Consider the following 14,374-nt stretch of genomic DNA (forward strand, 5'->3'; position numbering starts at 1 on the left):
TCTATCGATGACAGTTCTGCGGTGTGCATGTGTTCAAGCTGTGCACAATGCGTTTTGAATCTGCATAACCACACCCTCCATCCCCGTGAAGGTTCCGTGTGACAAAGCAAGCTCCATTTCCAGCTCCCTGTTCCAAAAATCCATTTAATATATGGTCCCCAAATAGGGGACGTATCAGATATTAAACTAATAAGAACAGACACTACGCTTCATCTTGAGCCATTTGGCCGAGAAGAGATGATCAAAAATGGTTTGCCACTTGGGCCGCACCAAGGCCTACAACCGACACCCACTGTGGAGACGTAGCAAAAGATTGCCGCAGGGAAGACATTTCCAGAAACTCTGGATGCTCTGTCGACGACAGTTCTGCGGTGTGCATGTGTTCAAGCTGTGTGCAATGCGTTTTGAATCTGCATAACCACACCCTCCATCCCCGTGAAGGTTCCGTGTGACAAAGCAAGCTCCATTTCCAGCTCCCTGTTCCAAAAATCCATTTAATATATTGTCCCCAAATAGGGGACGTATCAGCTATTAAACTAATAAGAACAGACACTACGCTTGATCTTGAGCCATTTGGCCGAGAAGAGATGATCAGACATGGTTTGCCACTTGGGCCGCACCAAGGCCTACAACCGACACCCACTGTGGAGAAGTAGCAAAAGATTGCCGCAGGGAAGACATTTCCAGAAACTCTGGATGATCAGTCGATGACAGTTCTGCGGTGTGCATGTGTTCAAGCTGTGCGCAACGCGTTTTGAATCTGCATAACCACACCCTCCATCCCCGTGAAGGTTCCGTGTGACAAAGCAAGCTCCATTTCCATCTCCCTGTTCCAAAAATCCATTTAATATATGGTCCCCAAATAGGGGACGTATCAGATATTAAACTAATAAGAACAGACACTACGCTTGATCTTGAGCCATTTGGCCGAGAAGAGATGATCAGAAATGGTTTGCCACTTGGGCCGCACCAAGGCCTACAACTGACACCCACTGTGGAGACGTAGCAAAAGATTGCTGCAGGGAAGACATTTCCAGAAACTCTGGATGCTCTGTCGATGACAGTTCTGCGGTGTGCATGTGTTCAAGCTGTGCGCAACGCGTTTTGAATCTGCATAACCACACCCTTCATCCCCGTGAAGGTTCCGTGTGACAAAGCAAGCTCCATTTCCAGCTCCCTGTTCCAAAAATCCATTTAATGTATGGTCCCCAAATAGGGGACGTATCAGATATTAAACTAATAAGAACAGACACTACGCTTGATCTTGAGCCATTTGGCCGAGAAGAGATGATCAGAAATGGTTTGCCACTTGGGCCGCACCAAGGCCTACAACCGACATCCACTGTGGAGACGTAGCAAAAGATTGCCGCAGGGAAGACATTTCCAGAAACTCTGGATGCTCTGTCGATGACAGTTCTGCGGTGTGCATGTGTTCAAGCTGTGCGCAACGCGTTTTGAATCTGCATAACCACACCCTCCATCCCCGTGAAGGTTCCGTGTGACAAAGCAAGCTCCATTTCCAGCTCCCTGTTCCAAAAATCCATTTAATATATTGTCCCCAAATAGGGGACGTATCAGCTATTAAACTAATAAGAACAGACACTACGCTTGATCTTGAGCCATTTGGCCGAGAAGAGATGATCAGAAATGGTTTGCCACTTGGGCCGAACCAAGGCCTACAACCAACACCCACTGTGGAGAAGTAGCAAAAGATTGCCGCAGGGAAGACATTTCCAGAAACTCTGGATGATCAGTCGATGACAGTTCTGCGGTGTGCATGTGTTCAAGCTGTGCGCAACGCGTTTTGAATCTGCATAACCACACCCTCCATCCCCGTGAAGGTTCCGTGTGACAAAGCAAGCTCCATTTCCAGCTCCCTGTTCCAAAAATACATTTAATATATGGTCCCCAAATAGGGGATGTATCAGATATTAAACTAATAAGAACAGACACTACGCTTGATCTTGAGCCATTTGGCCGAGAAGAGATGATCAGAAATGGTTTGCCACTTGGGCCGCACCAAGGCCTACAACCGACACCCACTGTGGAGACGTAGCAAAAGATTGCCGCAGGGAAGACATTTCCAGAAACTCTGGATGATCTGTCGATGACAGTTCTGCGGTGTGCATGTGTTCAAGCTGTGCGCAAAGCGTTTTGAATCTGCATAACCACACCCTCCACCCCCGTGAAGGTTCCGTGCGACAAAGCAAGCTCCATTTCCAGCTCCCTGTTCCAAAAATCCATTTAATATATGGTCCCCAAATAGGGGACGTATCAGCTATTAAACTAATAAGAACAGACACTACGCTTGATCTTGAGCCATTTGGCCGAGAAGAGATGATCAGAAATGGTTTGCCACTTGGGCCGCACCAAGGCCTGCAACCGACACTTACTGTGGAGACGTAGCAAAAGATAGCCGCAGGGAAGACATTTCCAGAAACTCTGGATGCTCTGTCGATGACAGTTCTGCGGTGTGCATGTGTTCAAGCTGTGCGCAACGCGTTTTGAATCTGCATAACCACACCCTCCATCCCCGTGAAGGTTCCGTGTGACAAAGCAAGCTCCATTTCCATCTCCCTGTTCCAAAAATCCATTTAATATATGGTCCCCAAATAGGGGACGTATCAGATATTAAACTAATAAGAACAGACACTACGCTTGATCTTGAGCCATTTGGCCGAGAAGAGATGATCAGAAATGGTTTGCCACTTGGGCCGCACCAAGGCCTACAACCGACACCCACTGTGGAGAAGTAGCAAAAGATTGCCGCAGGGAAGACATTTCCAGAAACTCTGGATGATCTGTCGATGACAGTTCTGCGGTGTGCATGTGTTCAAGCTGTGCGCAACGCATTTTGAATCTGCATAACCACACCCTCCATCCCCGTGAAGGTTCCGTGTGACAAAGCAAGCTCCATTTCCATCTCCCTGTTCCAAAAATCCATTTAATATATGGTCCCCAAATAGGGGACGTATCAGATATTAAACTAATAAGAACAGACACTACGCTTGATCTTGAGCCATTTGGCCGAGAAGAGATGATCAGAAATGGTTTGCCACTTGGGCCGCACCAAGGCCTACAACTGACACCCACTGTGGAGACGTAGCAAAAGATTGCCGCAGGGAAGACATTTCCAGAAACTCTGGATGCTCTGTCGATGACAGTTCTGCGGTGTACATGTGTTCAAGCTGTGCGCAACGCGTTTTGAATCTGCATAACCACACCCTTCATCCCCGTGAAGGTTCCGTGCAACAAAGCAAGCTCCATTTCCAGCTCCCTGTTCCAAAAATGCATTTAAAATATGGTCCCCAAATAGGGGACGTATCAGATATTAAACTAATAAGAACAGACACTACGCTTGATCTTGAGCCATTTGGCCGAGAAGAGATGATCAGAAATGGTTTGCCACTTGGGCCGCACCAAGGCCTACAACCGACATCCACTGTGGAGACGTAGCAAAAGATTGCCGCAGGGAAGACATTTCCAGAAACTCTGGATGCTCTGTCGATGACAGTTCTGCGGTGTGCATGTGTTCAAGCTGTGCGCAACGCGTTTTGAATCTGCATAACCACACCCTCCATCCCCGTGAAGGTTCCGTGTGACAAAGCAAGCTCCATTTCCAGCTCCCAGTTCCAAAAATCCATTTAATGTATGGTCCCCAAATAGGGGACGTATCAGATATTAAACTAATAAGAACAGACACTACGCTTGATCTTGAGCCATTTGGCCGAGAAGAGATGATCAGAAATGGTTTGCCACTTGGGCCGCACCAAGGCCTACAACCGACACCCACTGTGGAGACGTAGCAAAAGATTGCCGCAGGAAAGACATTTCCAGAAACTCTGGATGCTCTATCGATAACAGTTCTGCGGTGTGCATGTGTTCAAGCTGTGCACAATGCGTTTTGAATCTGCATAACCACACCCTCCATCCCCGTTAAGGTTCCGTGTGACAAAGCAAGCTCCATTTCCAGCTCCCTGTTCCAAAAATACATTTAATATATGGTCCCCAAATAGGGGACGTATCAGATATTAAACTAATAAGAACAGACACTACGCTTCATCTTGAGCCATTTGGCCGAGAAGAGATGATCAAAAATGGTTTGCCACTTGGGCCGCACCAAGGCCTACAACCGACACCCACTGTGGAGACGTAGCAAAAGATTGCCGCAGGGAAGACATTTCCAGAAACTCTGGATGCTCTGTCGACGACAGTTCTGCGGTGTGCATGAGTTCAAGCTGTGCGCAACGCGTTTTGAATCTGCATAACCACACCCTCCATCCCCGTGAAGGTTCCGTGCGACAAAGCAAGCTCCATTTCCAGCTCCCTGTTCCAAAAATCCATTTAATATATGGTCCCCAAATAGGGGACATATCAGATATTAAACTAATAAGAACAGACACTACGCTTGATCTTGAGCCAATTGGCCGAGAAGAGATGATCAGAAATGGATTGCCACTTGGGCCGCACCAAGGCCTACAACCGACACCCACTGTGGAGACATAGCAAAAGATTGCCGCATGGAAGACATTTCCAGAAACTCTGGATGCTCTGTCGATGACTGTTCTGTGGTGTGCATGTGTTCAAGCTGTGCGCAACGCGTTTTGAATCTGCATAACCACACCCTCCATCCCCGTGAAGGTTCCGTGTGACAAAGCAAGCTCCATTTCCAGCTCCCTGTTCCAAAAATCCATTTAATATATGGTCCCCAAATAGGGGATGTATCAGATATTAAACTAATAAGAACAGACACTACGCTTGATCTTGAGCCATTTGGCCGATAAGAGATGATCAGAAATGGTTTGCCACTTGGGCCGCACAAAGGCCTACAACCGACACCCACTGTGGAGATGTAGCAAAAGATTGCCGCAGGGAAGACTTTTCCAGAAACTCTGGATGCTCTATCGGTGACAGTTCTGCGGTGTGCATGTGTTCAAGCTGTGCGCGACGCGTTTTGAATCTGCATAACCACACCCTCCATCCCCGTGAAGGTTCCGTGTGACAAAGCAAGCTCCATTTCCAGCTCCCTGTTCCAAAAATCCATTTAATATATGGTCCCCAAATAGGGGACGTATCAGATATTAAACTAATAAGAACAGACACTACGCTTGATCTTGAGCCATTTGGCCGAGAAGAGATGATCAGAAATGGTTTGCCACTTGGGCCGCACCAAGGCCTACAACCGACACCCACTGTGGAGAAGTAGCAAAAGATTGCCGCAGGGAAGACATTTCCAGAAACTCTGGATGATCTGTCGATGACAGTTCTGCGGTGTGCATGTGTTCAAGCTGTGCGCAACGCGTTTTGAATCTGCATAACCACACCCTCCATCCCCGTGAAGGTTCCGTGTGACAAAGCAAGCTCCATTTCCAGCTCCCTGTTCCAAAAATCCATTTAATATATGGTCCCCAAATAGGGGACGTATCAGATATTAAACTAATAAGAACAGACACTACGCTTGATCTTGAGCCATTTGGCCGAGAAGAGATGATCAGAAATGGTTTGCAACTTGGGCCGCACCAAGGCCTACAACCGACACCCACTGTGGAGACGTAACAAAAGATTGCCGCATGGAAGACATTTCCAGAAACTCTGGATGCTCTGTCGATGACAGTTCTGCGGTGTGCATGAGTTCAAGCTGTGCGCAACGCGTTTTGAATCTGCATAACCACACCCTCCATCCCCGTGAAGGTTCCGTGCGACAAAGCAAGCTCCATTTCCAGCTCCCTGTTCCAAAAATCCATTTAATATATGGTCCCCAAATAGGGGACGTATCAGATATTAAACTAATAAGAACAGACACTACGCTTGATCTTGAGCCAATTGGCCGAGAAGAGATGATCAGAAATGGTTTGCCACTTGGGCCGCACCAAGGCCTACAACCGACACCCACTGTGGAGACATAGCAAAAGATTGCCGCATGGAAGACATTTCCAGAAACTCTGGATGCTCTGTCGATGACTGTTCTGTGGTGTGCATGTGTTCAAGCTGTGCGCAACGCGTTTTGAATCTGCATAACCACACCCTCCATCCCCGTGAAGGTTCCGTGTGACAAAGCAAGCTCCATTTCCAGCTCCCTGTTCCAAAATCCATTTAATATATGGTCCCCAAATAGGGGACGTATCAGATATTAAACTAATAAGAACAGACACTACGCTTGATCTTGAGCCATTTGGCCGAGAAGAGATGATCAGAAATGGTTTGCCACTTGGGCCGCACCAAGGCCTACAACCGACACCCACTGTGGAGATGTAGCAAAAGATTGCCGCAGGGAAGACATTTCCAGAAACTCTGAATGCTCTGTCGATGACAGTTCTGCGGTGTGCATGTGTTCAAGCTGTGCGCAACGCGTTTTGAATCTGCATAACCACACCCTCCATCCCCGTGAAGGTTCCGTGTGACAAAGCAAGCTCCATTTCCAGCTCCCTGTTCCAAAAATCCATTTCATATATGGTCCCCAAATAGGGGACGTATCAGATACTAAACTAATAAGAACAGACACTACGCTTGATCTTGAGCTATGTGGCCAAGAAGAGATGATCAGAAATGGTTTGCCACTTAGGCCGCACCAAGGCCTACAACCGACACCCACTGTGGAGACGTAGCAAAAGATTGCCGCAGGGAAGACATTTCCAGAAACTCTGGATGATCTGTCGATGACAGTTCTGCGGTGTGCATGTGTTCAAGCTGTGCGCAACGCGTTTTGAATCTGCATAACCACACCCTCCATCCCCGTGAAGGTTCCGTGTGACAAAGCAAGCTCCATTTCCATCTCCCTGTTCCAAAAATCCATTTAATATATGGTCCCCAAATAGGGGATGTATCAGATATTAAACTAATAAGAACAGACACTACGCTTGATCTTGAGCCATTTGGCCGAGAAGAGATGATCAGAAATGGTTTGCCACTTGGGCCGCACCAAGGTCTACAACCGACACCCACTGTGGAGACGTAGCAAAAGATTGCCGCAGGGAAGACATTTCCAGAAACTCTGGATGATCTGTCGATGACAGTTCTGCGGTGTGCATGTGTTCAAGCTGTGCGCAACGCGTTTTGAATCTGCATAACCACACCCTCCATCCCCGTGAAGGTTCCGTGTGACAAAGCAAGCTCCATTTCCAGCTCCCTGTTCCAAAAATCCATTTAATATATGGTCCCCAAATAGGGGATGTATCAGATATTAAACTAATAAGAACAGACACTACGCTTGATCTTGAGCCATTTGGCCGAGAAGAGATGATCAGAAATGGTTTGCCACTTGGGCCGCACCAAGGCCTACAACCGACACCCACTGTGGAGACGTAGCAAAAGATTGCCGCAGGGAAGATATTTCCAGAAACTCTGGATGATCTGTCGATGACAGTTCTGCGGTGTGCATGTGTTCAAGCTGTGCGCAACGCGTTTTGAATCTGCATAACCACACCCTCCATCCCCGTGAAGGTTCCGTGTGACAAAGCAAGCTCCATTTCCAGCTCCCTGTTCCAAAAATCCATTTAATATATGGTCCCCAAATAGGGGACGTATCAGATATTAAACTAATAAGAACAGACACTACGCTTGATCTTGAGCCATTTGGCCGAGAAGAGATGATCAGAAATGGATTGCCACTTGGGCCGCACCAAGGCCTACAACCGACACCCACTGTGGAGACGTAGCAAAAGATTGCCGCATGGAAGACATTTCCAGAAACTCTGGATGCTCTGTCGATGACAGTTCTGCGGTGTGCATGAGTTCAAGCTGTGCGCAACGCGTTTTGAATCTACATAACCACACCCTCCATCCCCGTGAAGGTTCCGTGCGACAAAGCAAGCTCCATTTCCAGCTCCCTGTTCCAAAAATCCATTTAATATATGGTCCCCAAATAGGGGACGTATCAGATATTAAACTAATAAGAACAGACACTACGCTTGATCTTGAGCCAATTGGCCGAGAAGAGATGATCAGAAATGGTTTGCCACTTGGGCCGCACCAAGGCCTACAACCGACACCCACTGTGGAGACATAGCAAAAGATTGCCGCATGGAAGACATTTCCAGAAACTCTGGATGCTCTGTCGATGACTGTTCTGTGGTGTGCATGTGTTCAAGCTGTGCGCAACGCGTTTTGAATCTGCATAACCACACCCTCCATCCCCGTGAAGGTTCCGTGTGACAAAGCAAGCTCCATTTCCAGCTCCCTGTTCCAAAAATCCATTTAATATATGGTCCCCAAATAGGGGACGTATCAGATATTAAACTAATAAGAACAGACACTACGCTTGATCTTGAGCCATTTGGCCGAGAAGAGATGATCAGAAATGGTTTGCCACTTGGGCCGCACCAAGGCCTACAACCGACACCCACTGTGGAGACGTAGCAAAAGATTGCCGCAGGGAAGATATTTCCAGAAACTCTGGATGATCTGTCGATGACAGTTCTGCGGTGTGCATGTGTTCAAGCTGTGCGCAACGCGTTTTGAATCTGCATAACCACACCCTCCATCCCCGTGAAGGTTCCGTGTGACAAAGCAAGCTCCATTTCCAGCTCCCTGTTCCAAAAATCCATTTAATATATGGTCCCCAAATAGGGGATGTATCAGATATTAAACTAATAAGAACAGACACTACGCTTGATCTTGAGCCATTTGGCCGAGAAGAGATGATCAGAAATGGTTTTCCACTTGGGCTGCACCAAGGCCTACAACCGACACCCACTGTGGAGATGTAGCAAAAGATTGCCGCAGGGAAGACATTTCCAGAAACTCTGGATGATCTGTCGATGACAGTTCTGCGGTGTGCATGTGTTCAAGCTGTGCGCAACGCGTTTTGAATCTGCATAACCACACCCTCCATCCCCGTGAAGGTTCCGTGTGACAAAGCAAGCTCCATTTCCAGCTCCCTGTTCCAAAAATCCATTTAATATATGGTCCCCAAATAGGGGATGTATCAGATATTAAACTAATCAGAACAGACACTACGCTTGATCTTGAGCCATTTGGCCGAGAAGAGATGATCAGAAATGGTTTGCCACTTGGGCCGCACCAAGGCCTACAACCGACACCCACTGTGGAGATGTAGCAAAAGATTGCCGCAGGGAAGACATTTCCAGAAACTCTGGATGCTCTGTCGATGACAGTTCTGCGGTGTGCATGTGTTCAAGCTGTGCGCAACGCGTTTTGAATCTGCATAACCACACCCTCCATCCCCGTGAAGGTTCCGTGTGACAAAGCAAGCTCCATTTCCAGCTCCCTGTTCCAAAAATCCATTTAATATATGGTCCCCAAATAGGGGACGTATCAGATATTAAACTAATAAGAACAGACACTACGCTTGATCTTGAGCTATGTGGCCAAGAAGAGATGATCAGAAATGGTTTGCCACTTGGGCCGCACCAAGGCCTACAACCGACACCCACTGTGGAGATGTAGCAAAAGATTGCCGCAGGGAAGACATTTCCAGAAACTCTGGATGATCTGTAGATGACAGTTCTGCGGTGTGCATGTGTTCAAGCTGTGCGCAACGCGTTTTGAATCTGCATAACCACACCCTCCATCCCCGTGAAGGTTCCGTGTGACAAAGCAAGCTCCATTTCCAGCTCCCTGTTCCAAAAATCCATTTAATATATGGTCCCCAAATAGGGGATGTATCAGATATTAAACTAATAAGAACAGACACTACGCTTGATCTTGAGCCAATTGGCCGAGAAGAGATGATCAGAAATGGATTGCCACTTGGGCCGCACCAAGGCCTACAACCGACACCCACTGTGGAGACATAGCAAAAGATTGCCGCATGGAAGACATTTCCAGAAACTCTGGATGCTCTGTCGATGACTGTTCTGTGGTGTGCATGTGTTCAAGCTGTGCGCAACGCGTTTTGAATCTGCATAACCACACCCTCCATCCCCGTGAAGGTTCCGTGTGACAAAGCAAGCTCCATTTCCAGCTCCCTGTTCCAAAAATCCATTTAATATATGGTCCCCAAATAGGGGATGTATCAGATATTAAACTAATAAGAACAGACACTACGCTTGATCTTGAGCCATTTGGCCGATAAGAGATGATCAGAAATGGTTTGCCACTTGGGCCGCACAAAGGCCTACAACCGACACCCACTGTGGAGATGTAGCAAAAGATTGCCGCAGGGAAGACTTTTCCAGAAACTCTGGATGCTCTATCGGTGACAGTTCTGCGGTGTGCATGTGTTCAAGCTGTGCGCGACGCGTTTTGAATCTGCATAACCACACCCTCCATCCCCGTGAAGGTTCCGTGTGACAAAGCAAGCTCCATTTCCAGCTCCCTGTTCCAAAAATCCATTTAATATATGGTCCCCAAATAGGGGACGTATCAGATATTAAACTAATAAGAACAGACACTACGCTTGATCTTGAGCCATTTGGCCGAGAAGAGATGATCAGAAATGGTTTGCCACTTGGGCCGCACCAAGGCCTACAACCGACACCCACTGTGGAGAAGTAGCAAAAGATTGCCGCAGGGAAGACATTTCCAGAAACTCTGGATGATCTGTCGATGACAGTTCTGCGGTGTGCATGTGTTCAAGCTGTGCGCAACGCGTTTTGAATCTGCATAACCACACCCTCCATCCCCGTGAAGGTTCCGTGTGACAAAGCAAGCTCCATTTCCAGCTCCCTGTTCCAAAAATCCATTTAATATATGGTCCCCAAATAGGGGATGTATCAGATATTAAACTAATAAGAACAGACACTACGCTTGATCTTGAGCCATTTGGCCGAGAAGAGATGATCAGAAATGGTTTGCCACTTGGGCCGCACCAAGGCCTACAACCGACACCCACTGTGGAGACGTAGCAAAAGATTGCCGAAGGGAAGATATTTCCAGAAACTCTGGATGATCTGTCGATGACAGTTCTGCGGTGTGCATGTGTTCAAGCTGTGCGCAACGCGTTTTGAATCTGCATAACCACACCCTCCATCCCCGTGAAGGTTCCGTGTGACAAAGCAAGCTCCATTTCCAGCTCCCTGTTCCAAAAATCCATTTAATATATGGTCCCCAAATAGGGGACGTATCAGATATTAAACTAATAAGAACAGACACTACGCTTGATCTTGAGCCATTTGGCCGAGAAGAGATGATCAGAAATGGATTGCCACTTGGGCCGCACCAAGGCCTACAACCGACACCCACTGTGGAGACGTAACAAAAGATTGCCGCATGGAAGACATTTCCAGAAACTCTGGATGCTCTATCGGTGACAGTTCTGCGGTGTGCATGTGTTCAAGCTGTGCGTGACGCGTTTTGAATCTGCATAACCACACCCTCCATCCCCGTGAAGGTTCCGTGTGACAAAGCAAGCTCCATTTCCAGCTCCCTGTTCCAAAAATCCATTTAATATATGGTCCCCAAATAGGGGACGTATCAGATATTAAACTAATAAGAACAGACACTACGCTTGATCTTGAGCCATTTGGCCGAGAAGAGATGATCAGAAATGGTTTGCCACTTGGGCCGCACCAAGGCCTACAACCGACACCCACTGTGGAGAAGTAGCAAAAGATTGCCGCAGGGAAGACATTTCCAGAAACTCTGGATGATCTGTCGATGACAGTTCTGCGGTGTGCATGTGTTCAAGCTGTGCGCAACGCGTTTTGAATCTGCATAACCACACCCTCCATCCCCGTGAAGGTTCCGTGTGACAAAGCAAGCTCCATTTCCAGCTCCCTGTTCCAAAAATCCATTTAATATATGGTCCCCAAATAGGGGACGTATCAGATATTAAACTAATAAGAACAGACAATACGCTTGATCTTGAGCCATTTGGCCGAGAAGAGATGATCAGAAATGGTTTGCAACTTGGGCCGCACCAAGGCCTACAACCGACACCCACTGTGGAGACGTAACAAAAGATTGCCGCATGGAAGACATTTCCAGAAACTCTGGATGCTCTGTCGATGACAGTTCTGCGGTGTGCATGAGTTCAAGCTGTGCGCAACGCGTTTTGAATCTACATAACCACACCCTCCATCCCCGTGAAGGTTCCGTGCGACAAAGCAAGCTCCATTTCCAGCTCCCTGTTCCAAAAATCCATTTAATATATGGTCCCCAAATAGGGGACGTATCAGATATTAAACTAATAAGAACAGACACTACGCTTGATCTTGAGCCAATTGGCCGAGAAGAGATGATCAGAAATGGTTTGCCACTTGGGCCGCACCAAGGCCTACAACCGACACCCACTGTGGAGACATAGCAAAAGATTGCCGCATGGAAGACATTTCCAGAAACTCTGGATGCTCTGTCGATGACTGTTCTGTGGTGTGCATGTGTTCAAGCTGTGCGCAACGCGTTTTGAATCTGCATAACCACACCCTCCATCCCCGTGAAGGTTCCGTGTGACAAAGCAAGCTCCATTTCCAGCTCCCTGTTCCAAAAATCCATTTAATATATGGTCCCCAAATAGGGGACGTATCAGATATTAAACTAATAAGAACAGACACTACGCTTGATCTTGAGCCATTTGGCCGAGAAGAGATGATCAGAAATGGTTTGCCACTTGGGCCGCACCAAGGCCTACAACCGACACCCACTGTGGAGACGTAGCAAAAGATTGCCGCAGGGAAGATATTTCCAGAAACTCTGGATGATCTGTCGATGACAGTTCTGCGGTGTGCATGTGTTCAAGCTGTGCGCAACGCGTTTTGAATCTGCATAACCACACCCTCCATCCCCGTGAAGGTTCCGTGTGACAAAGCAAGCTCCATTTCCAGCTCCCTGTTCCAAAAATCCATTTAATATATGGTCCCCAAATAGGGGATGTATCAGATATTAAACTAATAAGAACAGACACTACGCTTGATCTTGAGCCATTTGGCCGAGAAGAGATGATCAGAAATGGTTTTCCACTTGGGCTGCACCAAGGCCTACAACCGACACCCACTGTGGAGATGTAGCAAAAGATTGCCGCAGGGAAGACATTTCCAGAAACTCTGGATGATCTGTCGATGACAGTTCTGCGGTGTGCATGTGTTCAAGCTGTGCGCAACGCGTTTTGAATCTGCATAACCACACCCTCCATCCCCGTGAAGGTTCCGTGTGACAAAGCAAGCTCCATTTCCAGCTCCCTGTTCCAAAAATCCATTTAATATATGGTCCCCAAATAGGGGATGTATCAGATATTAAACTAATCAGAACAGACACTACGCTTGATCTTGAGCCATTTGGCCGAGAAGAGATGATCAGAAATGGTTTGCCACTTGGGCCGCACCAAGGCCTACAACCGACACCCACTGTGGAGATGTAGCAAAAGATTGCCGCAGGGAAGACATTTCCAGAAACTCTGGATGCTCTGTCGATGACAGTTCTGCGGTGTGCATGTGTTCAAGCTGTGCGCAACGCGTTTTGAATCTGCATAACCACACCCTCCATCCCCGTGAAGGTTCCGTGTGACAAAGCAAGCTCCATTTCCAGCTCCCTGTTCCAAAAATCCATTTAATATATGGTCCCCAAATAGGGGACGTATCAGATATTAAACTAATAAGAACAGACACTACGCTTGATCTTGAGCTATGTGGCCAAGAAGAGATGATCAGAAATGGTTTGCCACTTGGGCCGCACCAAGGCCTACAACCGACACCCACTGTGGAGACGTAGCAAAAGATTGCCGCAGGGAAGACATTTCCAGAAACTCTGGATGCTCTATCGATGACAGTTCTGCGGTGTGCATGTGTTCAAGCTGTGCGCAACGCGTTTTGAATCTGCATAACCACACCCTCCATCCCCGTGAAGGTTCCGTGTGACAAAGCAAGCTCCATTTCCAGCTCCCTGTTCCAAAAATCCATTTAATATATGGTCCCCAAATAGGGGATGTATCAGATATTAAACTAATAAGAACAGACACTACGCTTGATCTTGAGCCATTTGGCCGAGAAGAGATGATCAGAAATGGTTTGCCACTTGGGCCGCACCAAGGCCTACAACCGACACCCACTGTGGAGACGTAGCAAAAGATTGCCGCAGGGAAGATATTTCCAGAAACTCTGGATGATCTGTCGATGACAGTTCTGCGGTGTGCATGTGTTCAAGCTGTGCGCAACGCGTTTTGAATCTGCATAACCACACCCTCCATCCCCGTGAAGGTTCCGTGTGACAAAGCAAGCTCCATTTCCAGCTCCCTGTTCCAAAAATCCATTTAATATATGGTCCCCAAATAGGGGATGTATCAGATATTAAACTAATAAGAACAGACACTACGCTTGATCTTGAGCCATTTGGCCGAGAAGAGATGATCAGAAATGGTTTGCCACTTGGGCCGCACCAAGGCCTACAACCGACACCCACTGTGGAGATGTAGCAAAAGATTGCCGCAGGGAAGACATTTCCAGAAACTCTGGATGATCTGTCGATGACAGTTCTGCGGTGT

At 47.5% G+C, this 14,374-nt stretch overlaps 41 pseudogenes; all 41 read right to left on the bottom strand.

Annotated features, from left to right (window-relative positions):
- Positions 1-65: 65 nt before the first annotated feature.
- LOC143796884 (U2 spliceosomal RNA) lies at positions 66-239 on the bottom strand (annotated as a pseudogene).
- Positions 240-415: 176 nt separating this feature from the next.
- LOC143794699 (U2 spliceosomal RNA) lies at positions 416-589 on the bottom strand (annotated as a pseudogene).
- Positions 590-765: 176 nt separating this feature from the next.
- Positions 766-939, bottom strand: LOC143794559 (U2 spliceosomal RNA; annotated as a pseudogene).
- Positions 940-1,137: 198 nt separating this feature from the next.
- On the bottom strand, positions 1,138-1,289 carry LOC143796074 (U2 spliceosomal RNA; annotated as a pseudogene).
- A 176-nt stretch (positions 1,290-1,465) lies between these two features.
- LOC143794700 (U2 spliceosomal RNA) lies at positions 1,466-1,639 on the bottom strand (annotated as a pseudogene).
- Positions 1,640-1,815: 176 nt separating this feature from the next.
- LOC143796209 (U2 spliceosomal RNA) lies at positions 1,816-1,989 on the bottom strand (annotated as a pseudogene).
- Positions 1,990-2,165: 176 nt separating this feature from the next.
- On the bottom strand, positions 2,166-2,339 carry LOC143794382 (U2 spliceosomal RNA; annotated as a pseudogene).
- Positions 2,340-2,515: 176 nt separating this feature from the next.
- Positions 2,516-2,689, bottom strand: LOC143794560 (U2 spliceosomal RNA; annotated as a pseudogene).
- A 176-nt stretch (positions 2,690-2,865) lies between these two features.
- Positions 2,866-3,039, bottom strand: LOC143794561 (U2 spliceosomal RNA; annotated as a pseudogene).
- A 177-nt stretch (positions 3,040-3,216) lies between these two features.
- On the bottom strand, positions 3,217-3,389 carry LOC143795582 (U2 spliceosomal RNA; annotated as a pseudogene).
- Positions 3,390-3,565: 176 nt separating this feature from the next.
- LOC143795954 (U2 spliceosomal RNA) lies at positions 3,566-3,739 on the bottom strand (annotated as a pseudogene).
- A 198-nt stretch (positions 3,740-3,937) lies between these two features.
- Positions 3,938-4,089, bottom strand: LOC143796899 (U2 spliceosomal RNA; annotated as a pseudogene).
- A 176-nt stretch (positions 4,090-4,265) lies between these two features.
- LOC143801642 (U2 spliceosomal RNA) lies at positions 4,266-4,439 on the bottom strand (annotated as a pseudogene).
- A 176-nt stretch (positions 4,440-4,615) lies between these two features.
- LOC143797286 (U2 spliceosomal RNA) lies at positions 4,616-4,789 on the bottom strand (annotated as a pseudogene).
- Positions 4,790-4,965: 176 nt separating this feature from the next.
- Positions 4,966-5,139, bottom strand: LOC143795177 (U2 spliceosomal RNA; annotated as a pseudogene).
- A 176-nt stretch (positions 5,140-5,315) lies between these two features.
- LOC143795178 (U2 spliceosomal RNA) lies at positions 5,316-5,489 on the bottom strand (annotated as a pseudogene).
- A 176-nt stretch (positions 5,490-5,665) lies between these two features.
- On the bottom strand, positions 5,666-5,839 carry LOC143794054 (U2 spliceosomal RNA; annotated as a pseudogene).
- Positions 5,840-6,037: 198 nt separating this feature from the next.
- On the bottom strand, positions 6,038-6,188 carry LOC143796801 (U2 spliceosomal RNA; annotated as a pseudogene).
- Positions 6,189-6,364: 176 nt separating this feature from the next.
- On the bottom strand, positions 6,365-6,538 carry LOC143797321 (U2 spliceosomal RNA; annotated as a pseudogene).
- Positions 6,539-6,714: 176 nt separating this feature from the next.
- On the bottom strand, positions 6,715-6,888 carry LOC143796117 (U2 spliceosomal RNA; annotated as a pseudogene).
- Positions 6,889-7,064: 176 nt separating this feature from the next.
- On the bottom strand, positions 7,065-7,238 carry LOC143796297 (U2 spliceosomal RNA; annotated as a pseudogene).
- A 176-nt stretch (positions 7,239-7,414) lies between these two features.
- On the bottom strand, positions 7,415-7,588 carry LOC143795180 (U2 spliceosomal RNA; annotated as a pseudogene).
- A 176-nt stretch (positions 7,589-7,764) lies between these two features.
- On the bottom strand, positions 7,765-7,938 carry LOC143794095 (U2 spliceosomal RNA; annotated as a pseudogene).
- A 176-nt stretch (positions 7,939-8,114) lies between these two features.
- LOC143795181 (U2 spliceosomal RNA) lies at positions 8,115-8,288 on the bottom strand (annotated as a pseudogene).
- A 176-nt stretch (positions 8,289-8,464) lies between these two features.
- LOC143796298 (U2 spliceosomal RNA) lies at positions 8,465-8,638 on the bottom strand (annotated as a pseudogene).
- A 176-nt stretch (positions 8,639-8,814) lies between these two features.
- LOC143797218 (U2 spliceosomal RNA) lies at positions 8,815-8,988 on the bottom strand (annotated as a pseudogene).
- A 176-nt stretch (positions 8,989-9,164) lies between these two features.
- On the bottom strand, positions 9,165-9,338 carry LOC143796819 (U2 spliceosomal RNA; annotated as a pseudogene).
- Positions 9,339-9,514: 176 nt separating this feature from the next.
- LOC143795750 (U2 spliceosomal RNA) lies at positions 9,515-9,688 on the bottom strand (annotated as a pseudogene).
- Positions 9,689-9,864: 176 nt separating this feature from the next.
- Positions 9,865-10,038, bottom strand: LOC143797287 (U2 spliceosomal RNA; annotated as a pseudogene).
- Positions 10,039-10,214: 176 nt separating this feature from the next.
- On the bottom strand, positions 10,215-10,388 carry LOC143795182 (U2 spliceosomal RNA; annotated as a pseudogene).
- A 176-nt stretch (positions 10,389-10,564) lies between these two features.
- Positions 10,565-10,738, bottom strand: LOC143796299 (U2 spliceosomal RNA; annotated as a pseudogene).
- Positions 10,739-10,914: 176 nt separating this feature from the next.
- Positions 10,915-11,088, bottom strand: LOC143795183 (U2 spliceosomal RNA; annotated as a pseudogene).
- A 176-nt stretch (positions 11,089-11,264) lies between these two features.
- On the bottom strand, positions 11,265-11,438 carry LOC143795184 (U2 spliceosomal RNA; annotated as a pseudogene).
- Positions 11,439-11,614: 176 nt separating this feature from the next.
- Positions 11,615-11,788, bottom strand: LOC143796548 (U2 spliceosomal RNA; annotated as a pseudogene).
- A 176-nt stretch (positions 11,789-11,964) lies between these two features.
- LOC143794097 (U2 spliceosomal RNA) lies at positions 11,965-12,138 on the bottom strand (annotated as a pseudogene).
- A 176-nt stretch (positions 12,139-12,314) lies between these two features.
- Positions 12,315-12,488, bottom strand: LOC143795186 (U2 spliceosomal RNA; annotated as a pseudogene).
- Positions 12,489-12,664: 176 nt separating this feature from the next.
- LOC143796300 (U2 spliceosomal RNA) lies at positions 12,665-12,838 on the bottom strand (annotated as a pseudogene).
- A 176-nt stretch (positions 12,839-13,014) lies between these two features.
- LOC143797219 (U2 spliceosomal RNA) lies at positions 13,015-13,188 on the bottom strand (annotated as a pseudogene).
- A 176-nt stretch (positions 13,189-13,364) lies between these two features.
- Positions 13,365-13,538, bottom strand: LOC143796820 (U2 spliceosomal RNA; annotated as a pseudogene).
- Positions 13,539-13,714: 176 nt separating this feature from the next.
- LOC143796301 (U2 spliceosomal RNA) lies at positions 13,715-13,888 on the bottom strand (annotated as a pseudogene).
- Positions 13,889-14,064: 176 nt separating this feature from the next.
- Positions 14,065-14,238, bottom strand: LOC143796302 (U2 spliceosomal RNA; annotated as a pseudogene).
- Positions 14,239-14,374: the final 136 nt, after the last annotated feature.

Source organism: Ranitomeya variabilis, chromosome 1 (assembly GCF_051348905.1).
Source record: "Ranitomeya variabilis isolate aRanVar5 chromosome 1, aRanVar5.hap1, whole genome shotgun sequence".
NCBI lineage: Eukaryota > Metazoa > Chordata > Amphibia > Anura > Dendrobatidae > Ranitomeya > Ranitomeya variabilis.